We start from the raw sequence: 13,694 nt of genomic DNA on the forward strand, positions 1-13,694 counted from the left end.
ATTTTGACTAATTTTGAACCAAACTCACGATACGATTTCATAATTTTGACATGATAAGTAAAATCCGTTATGTTGCGTCTCAAAATTTTTGAACTATTTTCGTACATTTGACTTCGACCATTTCCTACGATTCACGAACAATTAATTGTAAATAGATATGTGTATATATATATATATATATATATATATATATATATATATATATATATATATATATATATACATATATATATATATATATAATTGAAAATATAAATTGAAATATTATAAGATGTAATTGTTAGAATTAGTATTGTAAAATAAAAACCATCCGGGCATAACCTGGGTGGACAGGGTGCCCCGCAAACGTCCAGTTGACCAAGTCAAATGGCTGTTCATCTCAAATAAGGCGAAGGTTCGATTCTTGAATCGGCAACCATTTGTGCTTGGCGCTGGAACAGGAGTTGGTTCCGACCACACTTGCCTGGGACTGCACACGACCCGGTAGGCAGTTGGCATCCAAAGGGTGCACGGGGTTAAAGGTTCCCCGCCGATCTAACCTTTTTCATCTCAAATATTGTAAAATAAAATAATAAATATTATCTATATATATAAATGAAGTATATATATATATATATATATATATATATATATATATATATATATATATATATATATATATATATATATATATATATATATATATATATATATATATATATATATATATATATATATAGTTTTGAATTTATTAAGAAAACGATAGTAACGCTCAATTGTCATTCGATTAATATTAAGCAAGTTAAATTCAAACTTATATGATTTTAAAATGAACGATGATCTGAAACTGAGTTCTATAAATTATAGACTTATTAAAAATGTATTTAGGAGCTATTTGTTAAATTTTAGAACTTTTATATTTTTACCCAGGATCGAGCGCGGACAGCTGATTTAAAATAATTTTAAATAACTAATGACCAATTTTATACCATAATGACTAAAATAAATAAAGATAATTAATGTAAAAATTTGGAATTTTTCTGAATAGTTTTATCCGCCATCAATTAACAACGGAGCAGGATAGCACTCCGTAATTAAAAACTGTCGGTAGTAACATTCCAAAACACTCGACTGCTAACTAATTCAATTATTATTACTATTTCCAGTCACTGCTAAATATTTGAAATTCTTATAAGATATTTTATAATTATTAAATTATTATATTTATTACTACAACCTCAATTGTATGTATATATGTGGTATGCATATATATGGGTTGAGGAACCAAAACAATAACCACCCATCTAAACCACACCCACTTTCTTTTTCGAGCTAACCACACCACCACAATCCATTTTTCTGTTTCCATTTAAATCAACAACCAAGATGATCACCTTTAGAGTTGCTCCGTTTCTGTTTCCATTTTAATCGCAACCCATACCCACAACACCTTATCCCGCGGTTCCACCACCTTGCTCGATTCTTTCTGTTACAACCAACACTTCACCATTAGAACCATCATCTACGTTATGTTTCTGCAGTAAACTTAAACACCAAAACAAACTAAACTATCTTGATTATTATTATTATTTCCTGTTCGATTCACAACCCAACCGAAACCCATATGATTAATTGCAACCGTTGCTCCTATCTATCGGTTTCTTGCTTGTTCCTGCTGCAGTCTTTTAACCATCATGAACCATCATCAAATCCTTGAAAACTAAACATCACAGCCACTGTTTTGTCCCTGGTTTAAATCTCTCTTCCTTTTCTGTCCTATTACGGAAGTGAAAGATGATGATGTGATGACGAGGTTACGTTTATGGTGATTCACGAATGATGTGATGATGATGATGAATAGAAATCCAACAATCAACACCATCGTAATTCTCCTGCTACTGTTCCTTTGGTTCTTCAACTTGATGATCGAATGGTGTTAACTGCTATGGTTCCTATGGGAACAATTTTTGATGCTGTTGAAGTGTTGTTAGTCGCGTCTGATGCTCAACAGAAAACCATGAATACTTTGGATAGTTCAAAGACTACTGCTGTGATTAGTTTATATTTTTTTTAACCGACACCGAAATATTAAAACAGCCCATGTCAATGTACTTGGGCTTCTTGGACAAATCTTAAACATTTAACATTGTTGGGCCATGGATTTGTAACTTGGATCAGTTAGTTTGATTTGGATTGGGCTGTTAATGGGCCATTTAAAAAATAAAATCGTTTTAGGCTTGTATTGATGATTGGGTCGAGGCCCAGCTACTGATTTCGGTGGACTGTAAATCGATGGAAGTATGGGGTGTTATGACTTAAATGAAATTAAAGTGTGTATTGAAACAGAAAGATACAATGTAGAGAAATGGTTAAGGGTGTTAGCGGGTTAGTGGGAGGTCGCGGGTTCGAGCCCGGGCTGTGGCATTATTTTCTTAGCCTATTTTTTTGAGGTAGAACTTCTATTTATTATTATTATTATTATTATTATTATTATTATTATTATTATTATTATTATTATTATTATTATTATTATTATTATTATTATTATTATTATTATTATTATTATTATTATTATTATTATTATTATTATTAAGATCATTACTGTTATAGTTATTATAATTATTATTATTACTACTACTACCATTATTATCAAAATTTATATTATTAATAAAATTATCATTTAGATTGTTATTAGTATCAATATTATTATAACAAATAAGTATTTTTTATATAAGAGCATATTTATTACAACTACCATAATAGTACATATAATTATATACATTAAAATTTTTTATATATAAATATTTACGTATAACAAATTATTAATTTTTAATATAATATTAATCATATGTATATATAAAACTATATAAATATCAACTATTTTAATTTTATATACAAATTAAATATATAGGATAATGGTGTATCCTATGGTCTACACGCATGAAATGAAAGTTGTGGAGCTCTGAGTTACGGATGTTTTGGCTTTTGAATCACTTAAATCCGACTTCGTATGACAAAGTTATGCCAAAATTAGTGAAGACACGTAAGTTGCTGGGTTTTAGAATTAATCAGGCCCAAGAAGTAGCCCATGAAGCTTCCTTACCAGCCCAAGATTTGCCTATAAATAGAGGAGTTCCCCACCTCATTTGGACATCGGAGGGAGATCAGACGGTCCACTTTCTCTCTCACACACACTTTCTCTCTCTAGATTCAATCTGCCATCCGCCCAGCTCCAAGGCACATGACCTCATCCTCTCAGCTCCATGGCACGTGACCTCATCCTCCCAGCTCCATGGCACGTGACCTCAGCCGCCCAGCTCCAAGGCACATGACCTCAGCCGCCCAGCTCCAAGGCCGCCCAGCTCTAAGGCCGCCCAGCTTCAAGGCACATGACCTCAGCCGCCCAGCACCAAGGCACACTATACATCTCATGTCGTTGGACACTTCACATCATATTTTCTCATATATGACTCAGCAATATATTTTATCACTCAGGATACAGGCAGAACATACGTAAGCCCTATTTTAAGATTGACTTAAGCCACGCCATGGTTTTAGACTATGATTCGCATCTGCAGGGATTCGTCCCGAGAGTAAACGTCAATCGGCAAACTACTCCTCACATGGTTCATTCTACCTTGCACTAGTATGCATATACCTACTCTCTAGTAGAGAAATACGTACTAACATATGGGGCCATCCGATTCTATGACTAGAACAAAAATGTCAGAATACACAATATAGTTGATCCGGACTGCAGAAATTGTTGCATTCTGACTTATAAGAATTACTCTATCATCCGTTTCAAAGAATTACATGTGCAAAATTGAAAGTCTCTAACGAAGAATTAGTGCGAACTGCAATAATTATCTAGAGCCCGACTTCAAATCTTCACGATTCATCACCACGTGGGACACAAATGAAGAATTTTCTATTCACTATACGGTTTGCAACAATTTCTACCAAGTGTCTTATACAAGTCACAAACAGTGACATTCCAACATGTGTACTCCAACATCCATCATCCATCATGAAATATCAACCATCTGTCAAGATTTAAACAATTTCACAACTGAATTAAAAGGCAACATATATGGATCACGTGGATATTTTCACTATAAATCAATCTATATGGTTTTATATTATTTTCCTACACCTACACACTATCATGTATCAACCAAAGGTTTCATGTTTCGAGTTGCGTTTACATTCTCGAGATCTTCTAATGGTCAGCTTACTCCGTTCTCCACAGAATGATTATTAGAAAGATCAACATCCGCCAACCTTATCCGTTCTCCGGCTTCCTCCAACCCACAACTATTGCAACAAATCGCTAGTCTTACTCCAATTATCATGATTCATCGTCGTCATCCGTTTTCCGGATTCATTTTTAAGATATTTTCAAGCTTCAATTTCGTACTCCAAGAATAATATTGTACTGTGGATAGCTGCGTGTTACAGTCAAACATGACTTTTGAGTCTCCAGGTAATAAAAAGAGTTAACGTAAAACGTATAAGTAAGCAGATTGCGTCTCAAAAAGCAGATTTTCTAGTCTAGCAGCGATTTCAAACAAGAAGATTTTCAGGCTCAGTAAACAATTCACAAAAAGTTGAAGAAATTTCATACTCCGTACAGCGATAGTTACTTTTGCTTGAAGTACAACTATCAAAAAGCGTTGGAAGTATCATTATCAAAAGGATACAGTTGCCGGACAGCTAGCAATAAAAACTGATAATAATTACAAGGTCATAAACGTTTCCGTCGTCCATACAAGCGACGCTCAGTACTTGTATATTCATATAAATGGTATCAAGATACCAGTTCATCATGTAGTAGACATTCACTACAACAAATGATTAAAATTCAAATCCCGAAATCCAACATCGAGCTATTAAACATCAACGAATGCAAATATTTTCAACACTAACACACTATCGGCGACAACAATTAAATACTGACATTGACAACGTTTCATAACATGCGGAACGAGCCAATATTACATAGTGCACTCAGTTGTACGGTGGATCGTTTCAATCGTCGCCATCCGTTATTCAGATAACAAAGAATAAACATGTGGGGATCGCAGTTCCGTTCAGCTTCTTCAATAGCCACTCACCGTACTCCGTTTTCCTGAAAATGTTTATCATAGTTCAACAACTTTTATCAACTTTATCCGTTTTCCGTGTTCCGTTAAAAATTGAAGGAAGTGTAAACAACATGAAAATATCAGAAAGGAATTACCAGACACAAGAGAAGAAAAATATAGATCCATGGTTAATGATTACTTTATCAGAAAGTCTAGCAACCTTCAAGTTTATTTTATTCTTCAGTTTGTTACATAAACAGATCAAGCATGCGTAACACAAAACGGTCACCGTGCATACTTCGTTATCCCAAAAATATTAGTCGAAGTTTAACAACCTTCACAGTATTTATCATCCGTCCTTCCGTTTCAGATCAACGTTCTAGTCAAGCAAACTTATCTACTCCGGCAACAAACCTCTGAGCTCCGGTAACATATTCAACGTGATTTTAGACCTTCAACTACCAGATACCAGTAGTACATGCATACAACCACCACTTTATCATAAAGAAAAACATCTCAAAATCCAGGTTGGATAAAGTCCGTTCACCGTCGTCTATCTTAAACATAAATAAAGAAATGCAGACATCCAGCATCGTACAGCGTACTCTGGAATAGGAAAAGTTCATGACAAATTATTGAAGACTCATCTTGAAACTTGGAATGCGAACAAAGCAAATTACCTGTTGACTCATCACAAGCCAACCAAGCTCTAAACATTAAAAACAGATACTATACCAAGTCAGGAGCATGGTGAATTTAATACAGTATAACACTCAGTTCAACAAAGCTTGACTAACTTCCGGCTTCAATATGAAGATTCACAATGAAAGAGAAAAATCACATATATACACACACAACATCCATATTTTGGAGGCCAATGATATCGTATCAGGAAATGGGCTGAATTGAAATGAAAAGAAGGATAAATGGCAGATCCAAGGCAGAAGCATAAGGATTGAGCTACATAGTACAACATTTTTCCATTTTTTGGTTACACTCCGGTTGCCGCTCTCACTTTTCTCTTTCGGTCATCGCAACCCGCTTTCCGTCATCGAACTACTTATATAGAGACTCCATAATTAAACAAGATTCTGGTCTATAGAATATCAACTACGTATTTCGCCGTGCACCTTACAAGAATGATTTGGATTAAGAACGCTAGTAAGTTGGAGAAAACTTCAAAATAGCATCATGAATATTGATATTCATTTCAGACTTTGGACTCTGGGAAAATTCATCCGGCAAAAAACTCAGCTATAAATTAACATTATTAATATCCTCAAAGGATTCAATTCTCAGACCTTTAGAACCAGAAAGTCAATTGAATTCATGGTACCGTCATCCGTTCACCGTCACATGCATCCGTTCCACGATACATGTTGACACTTCAAGGAAAAGCTTTGTATGCGTAAATCGTGAAAAGATTTTAACATCATGCGAGATGGTAAGTTAGATACAAATATGCAGGTGTGAATGCTTCATACCATGAAGTTACAAAACGACATCTTCATTTTCATGCAATCAGAAGGTTAAAGCAAGAGTATACATATCTATTCAAAAGCGAACGACATGGAGATCAAAATAAAGTGTTCCGTCTTCCGACATCAAAACTCTACTGAATTTCTATCAGTTTCCGAAAAGACCGTACGTATCAGTTTCACTAAAGAATCACGTGAAGGCAGATGGCTAGACATAATGACATGTCATGACATATTTCAAGATGGTACAATCAGAAGAATAAAAAGGCAAGAAAAGATCAATGGTTATACCAAAAGGATATTCGCTCCAAAGAAAAAGGTAAAATCAGATATTCTTGGAGAAACAACATAATATGGATTCCAAGCTAAATGTGGAGTACGTTCGAAGTATGTAAGTGGAATTTCAAAGCGCTTGACATCTGTCTATTTATCAGCCACATACAACAAGAATCATCATACGATATTTTAAACACAAGGTACAAATTCAAAAGCTTCAAATTATATTCGATACAAGAACAATTTTATGATTCATGTTGATATCCTTGGAAAGAAGACACATTATAAGTCCATGACCACATTCGTTGGTCCATGGCCCATCATTATATATTCATGGCCGCTTCTTGCATAAGCCCATATGGCCGCATTTGCGTAAGCCCATTGCATCATATGCAAGATATTTGCTAAAGATTCAAGATTAAGACCATGATGGGAAAGATCATATCGAACAGTAAATGCAAATGATAATGGATTATATATGCTCTTAATGCCAACAGGAGAAGAACTGAGAAGACTTTGAAAGGCAATAAACTTAAAGAAATTTTATGCGTAGTACTGTATGTTCAGATAGCCCGATCAACTATCTAGAAGATGAGATACGGTCGTAAACGTAAAAATTTCTTTAAAAGTAAGAAATAAAACAATTATTCTTACGAAAAAATATTCATATTTTTATCCGGCCGAGGATTTTTTAATCAGGTGACGCAAAGCTGTGTGTCATCCCTGCCCTCATAAGAGATATCTAGTATCGGTGGCAGAAGTTCAATCGTAAACAAAAAGTTGAAAGGCACGGTTTAACAACCGTAACATAGCCGGCAAATAGATCGTAGATTTAGAACCTACGAAATGTCGACGATAAGCAAAATTACAAGAACTAATTCTTTCGACTTAAAGTCGAGCAAATAAATCTTTGACAACAATTCAAAGTGCTACTCTTAAGCTGCACAATACATTAGCGTAAAACACACAATGAAAAAGAACAAAGGCAAATTTCAGTGTATAGTTGTTCAGAGTTCTCCGGCTAAAACAAAAAAATCTCAAAGACATAAATTAGGCTGCCTAACGTTTTGCGTAAGCCCTAAAGGCAGCTTTCTATGCTTAAGCCCTTAAACATAAAACATAAGGAATAAACATATCATGTCAGCATACAGCACAAAGATAGTCACATGATCTTCTTATGAAGTTTATGGTGTATTCTAGGGGATACACGCATAAAAACACTAGTTTTATACAGAAAAATGGATCAAAGAGTACAAACGATAACAATATTTGGCGGTTTCTATCATTTGCCGTCCAGCATACAGCAGGCAGCTTTTATGCTTATGCCCTTTTACTAGGTGTGTGAGCAGCACACAGCCACGTCAGCAACAAGTAGTTTTCGGATATTTCGCACAACAGAATTAATCAGCGATTGACACGTGTATCCCGAAAAAATTAGACATTCTACACCTATAAGTAGACCCCTTGGGTCACCACATTTGACATCTGAACTTCAGTCAGAGAGAAGTACAAATTCTTCCTCACACATTTCTTTCTCATTCTAATAGCACATTAACCGTTTAGCAACAGAACGCTAGACGGATCAATTATAGATTGATCCAAAGACTGATTGAGGCCACCCCACGGATCTCTCATCCGTGTTCTGGGTCGGCAGAGATTATTTCTCGAGGACAAACATCAGTCGGCATCATACGCTCAATGCAAAGCAGTTATTGTATTGCACTGGTACCTTACAACCACTACACGGAAAATTGTACCAACAGAAGTTAATCAATCATAAAGTGATAACAAGTTTCTGAATATACATTTAATCAGGCATATGACTCAGTTGCTTCATACATGGCATTATTTGCCAACATTATAAAGCCTACTACATACTCAAATTCGAGTTATTTTGAGGATCATTAAACGACACATCATTTACGTACCAGATAACAGCATAATTATGTTCCCAAGGCAGAAAAAGCACTTGTTTTCTTTTTTAGTTTAATGTGTTTATTTTCTATAAAAATAAACACATCAAAGTGGGGGGACTTAATGATGTATCATATGGTCTACATGCATAAAATGAAAGTTGTTGAGCTCTGAGTTACGGACGTTTTGGCTTTTGAATCACTTAAATCCGACTTCGTATGACAAAGTTATACCCAAATTAGTGAAGACACGTAAGTTGCTGGGTTTTAGAATTAATCAGGCCCAAGAAGTAGCCCATGAAGCTTCCTTACCAGCCCAAGATTTCCCTATAAATAGAGGAGTTCCCCACCTCATTTGGACATCGAAGGGAGATCAGACGTTCCACTTTCTCTCTCACACACACTTTCTCTCTCTAGATTCTATCTGCCATCCGCCCAGCTCCAAGGCACATGACCTCATCCTCCCAGTTCCATGGCACGTGACCTCATCCTCCCAGCTCCATGACACGTGACCTCAGCCGCCCAGCTCCAAGGCCGCCCAGCTCCAAGGCACATGACCTCAGCCGCCCAACTCCAAGGCCTCCCAGCTCCAAGGCACATGATCTCAGCCGCCCAGCTCCAAGGCCTCCCAGCTCCAAGGCCGCCCAGCTCCAAGGTACATAACCTCAGCCGCCCAGCTCCATGGCACATGACCTCAGCCACCCAGCTCCAAGGCACACTATACATCTCATGTCGTTGGACACTTCACATCATATTTTCTCATATATGACTCAGCAATATATTTTATCACTCAGGATACAGGAAGAACATACATAAGCCCTATTTTAAGATTGACTTAAGCCACGCCATGGTTTTAGACCATGATTCGCGTCTGTAGGGATTTGTCCCCAGAGTAAACGTCAATCGGCAAACTACTCCTCACAGGGTTCATTCTACCTTGCACTAGTACATATATACCTACTCTCTAGTAGAGAAATACGTACTAACATAGGATATATAATTTAAGATATAATATATAAATTTGCTTGATTACGATTATATGTATTAATATATATACCTGATATAGGTTCGTGAATCCAGGGCCAACCTTGCATTGTTCAGTATCGCCGTACGAATATTTTTACTACAAAATATTGTATCATGAGTTCATTTGATTCCCTTTTACTCTTTATATTTTTGGGACTGAGAATACATGCGCTGTTTTTACAACTGTTTTATTAAATGCGTTTGAAATCTATATTTTTGGACTGAGAATACATGAGATGCTTTTATAAATATTTGACGAGATAGACACAAGCAAAACATTCCTCGAATGAATTATTATACAGATAGAAGTTCTGTTAATTATTATTGAATTAGTTGGACGTTATAATTACCACTAATTGATGTGAATATTTCCCCTTGATTATTATAGCTTGGTAACCTAAGAATTAGGAAACGGGTATGGCCCCTAATTCACGCGAATCCTAAAGGTAGCTACCAGGTTTAACACCCCCACCCAGAATGTTCACTAGACGGAAGAGCTAGTGGGCGTGGTGTTTAGTACTTTGAGGTTTATATATTTATTACAGACTGAAAGTTTTGTTTATTTTGGGGATATTATTGATGCGCATTATATGTTAAGGTCGGTTACCAAGCCAAGCAAAGAAAGCAAAGTGAATGTTATATATCGAGAGAATAATTTTTATACACAGGTTATGTGTATGATATTTTGTACACGAGATATGTGTACGGTTACTAAGATTTATGAAAAATGGTTTCGTACACGAGAAAGGTGTACTGTATTTAAAAGAAATCGCATGTACATTACAGGTAGGTATATGATTCGGGCCCATTTGTACCATGCACATTTAAATCTTGTGGTCTATCAAAATGATGAATTTTATTGTTTTATGATAAACTTATGAACTCACCAACCTTTTGGTTGACACTTTTAAGAATGTTTATTCTCAGGTATTAACCACTGTGAATTTATTCATTTAGAGGTATTACTTGGAGTCATTCATGACATATTTTAAAAGACGTTGCATTCGAGTCTTTGAGTTCAACAAGATTATAATTAAGTCATTGATAGTTTGATATATTACGAAATGGTATGCATGCCTGTCAACTTTCGATGTAATGAAAGTTTGTCATTTAAAAATGAATTCAATGTTTGTAAAATGTATCATATAGAGGTCAAATGCCTCGCAATGAAATCAATTATTATGTAACGTTTATAATCGATATGAACGGGGTATTTCAGTTGGTATCAGAGCGGTGGTCTTAGCGAACTAGGTCTTCCATTAGTGTGTCTAACTGATAGTTGTTAGGATGCATTAGTGAGTCTGGACTTCGACCGTGTCTGCATGTCAAAAGTTTTGCTTATCATTTCTAGTCGGAAATCATCTACTTATCATCCGTAGGAAATTACCTACTTATCATTCTTAGTCTAGACACATCTTAATACATTAATTGCATGAATAGTGTATAGACAAAATTCATATCTTAGCGTATCTTTTACTGTAAACTTTCCTGACATATTCCGTAAATCCCTCCGTAATCTACAAAATCCTTTGTTCTATATATATATAGATATTCTATGTAATTAGAATACCATCCGATAGCCAGAAATCATTTCATACCGAAAAATCCTTTATTCAATCGTACGAAATGGAACTTGCCACTAGTTCAAGTCCCTCGGATTTCGATATGGAGTTTCACTCGAGCTCCGAAAGTAGTGTGACCTGAATGGATCAACCAATTAACCATCATCTATTCTGGATGAATTGGGGATGGGTTCGTAGTCTATTAAATCATTGGAGACAAGAAGAAGGTGATCCCTTCCATCCGCCACATTTTCCTCTTGACGAATAACCTGAATCACTTACCGGAGAACCTGTCCGTAATACCATTTTCTCTCTCATTTCCAGAGTATCTCGTCATGATTATATATTATCTCAAATTCTGGATCTTATTCGCCCGCTCGTCCGAACCGACAATCATACTGGTATAATAGACTAAGTCAACGAGCTTCGCGTTCGAATAGTGACTCTAGAGAATATGGTACAATATCTACGAGCATCAGCAGCACCAGCAGCATAACCAGTATCACCATCCACAACAACTACATCCGCACCGTAAACCTCAACTTCACAATCTGTTCCATGAGCATCAACGTCGTACGCACTATAGATACCAAGGAGTAGTAATAAAAATCAACGATGAAGTATTGATTTATAACTTCATTGAAGAAATATTAGGTGGCAATTATGTAATCTCTAAAGTTTTAGAGATTATTCATTCTAGTTCCAACCGAAAACTAAATGAGATTAATATCATATTAACTCATTAAATCCATGATTACATCTGAAGAAAATATATATGTATATATATTTTCATAAAGATTGTAATTGAAAATTCTTTTGTACAAACTGTTAATGATGAGAATATTTTAATGGATAGGTAATACCCAAGAAATATTTAGATTTCACTTTAATAAGTTACACTGTACATTCTTCCAATCTGATTCAACAGTCATTTACTATCCTACTTACATCCACAGATATACGTATCCGTTCACCGCAGAATAACCATTTTCATTCAATTTCATATTTGGATTTTGACCTATCAGAATCCAACAAGTGGCATAATAAAGAAAACATTGGACAAAATAAAATTTGTTAGAAACAAACAAATTAACTATGAGAAATTCTGTTAAGAATCCACGCTAACAAAATCCTAGCTAACTGTTCCTAGCTAACTGTTCCTAGCTAACTGTTAAATCCTTATTACATTTATTTATCGCAATTTTAATTCTCGCAATTTTATTTATCGTCATTTAATTTCTGTTATTTATTTTACGCACTTTAAATATAATGGATAAATCGAGACACATATACAATGTTTTGACATATTATATCGACGTCATCTATATATATTATTTGGAATAACCGTAAGTCACTCTATATTGCGGTAATGCTCGAGTTAGCATATAAAGGATCGATGTTGATTCTAAAATAATAAATATACTTTGAGTTGTGATCGAGTCTGAGACATGTATACAATGGGTCACGACACGTATTAATTAATTCGAATATAATATATTAAACTACTAACTGTGGACTACTAACTGTGGACTACTAACATTGGACAATTAAAATGAATTAAAATATTAATTATAACATATGAAACTAAACATTTCTTCAAGTTTGCCACTTGATTTCATCTTAAACCTCATTTGTATCTTGACGATTACAATTTTCGTTCAAACCTTTCATGATTCTTGAAAACACCTCAATCGAGAGGATGAACCAACCGCACTTCATCTACGGAAGGAAAGATTTATGCATATAGTTATGCACCTGAAAAACTCTTAGAAACTGAGTAAACGTTTAACACGTAGCTGTGCTAATTCCTTTAGCGTTATTATTACCGAAAATAACTTTGCAACTCCTGTTCGAAATAGCCAGTTTTGTCACAGCTCCAGCAAGTCAATTTCGAATTTTCGTTCGAAACAACCTTATTATAACCTTGATATTTATGCGTGCTCTTTTATTGTTACCAGAGAACCTTTTATATTGCACCATATTACCAGCAGACGTACCAGCAACCTCGTTGCTCCTTAGCTTAAATCTCTCCGACAAATCACTATATTTATCTATTGAAGTCTCATCATGAACTCATCGGTATCTTGTAACAATAATTATCATGCCAAATACCGGGAGGCATCAATCGATAATCTCGAATTTTTCAGCGATTCTACGACAACAATTTTATATATATATATATATATATATATATATATATATATATATATATATATATATATATATATATATATATATATATATATATATATATATATAACTTCTATCTCCTGGATTTACGAACTTCAATTATGAATTTCTAAAAAGCGCTTTAGCCTATGAATCAGTTTTTTGAGTTTTGAAAAAGCTGATGAAGCAGTGAAAACTTAAGAC

This window comes from Rutidosis leptorrhynchoides, chromosome 10 (genome assembly GCF_046630445.1).
Source record: "Rutidosis leptorrhynchoides isolate AG116_Rl617_1_P2 chromosome 10, CSIRO_AGI_Rlap_v1, whole genome shotgun sequence".
In the NCBI taxonomy this organism is placed as follows: domain Eukaryota; kingdom Viridiplantae; phylum Streptophyta; class Magnoliopsida; order Asterales; family Asteraceae; genus Rutidosis; species Rutidosis leptorrhynchoides.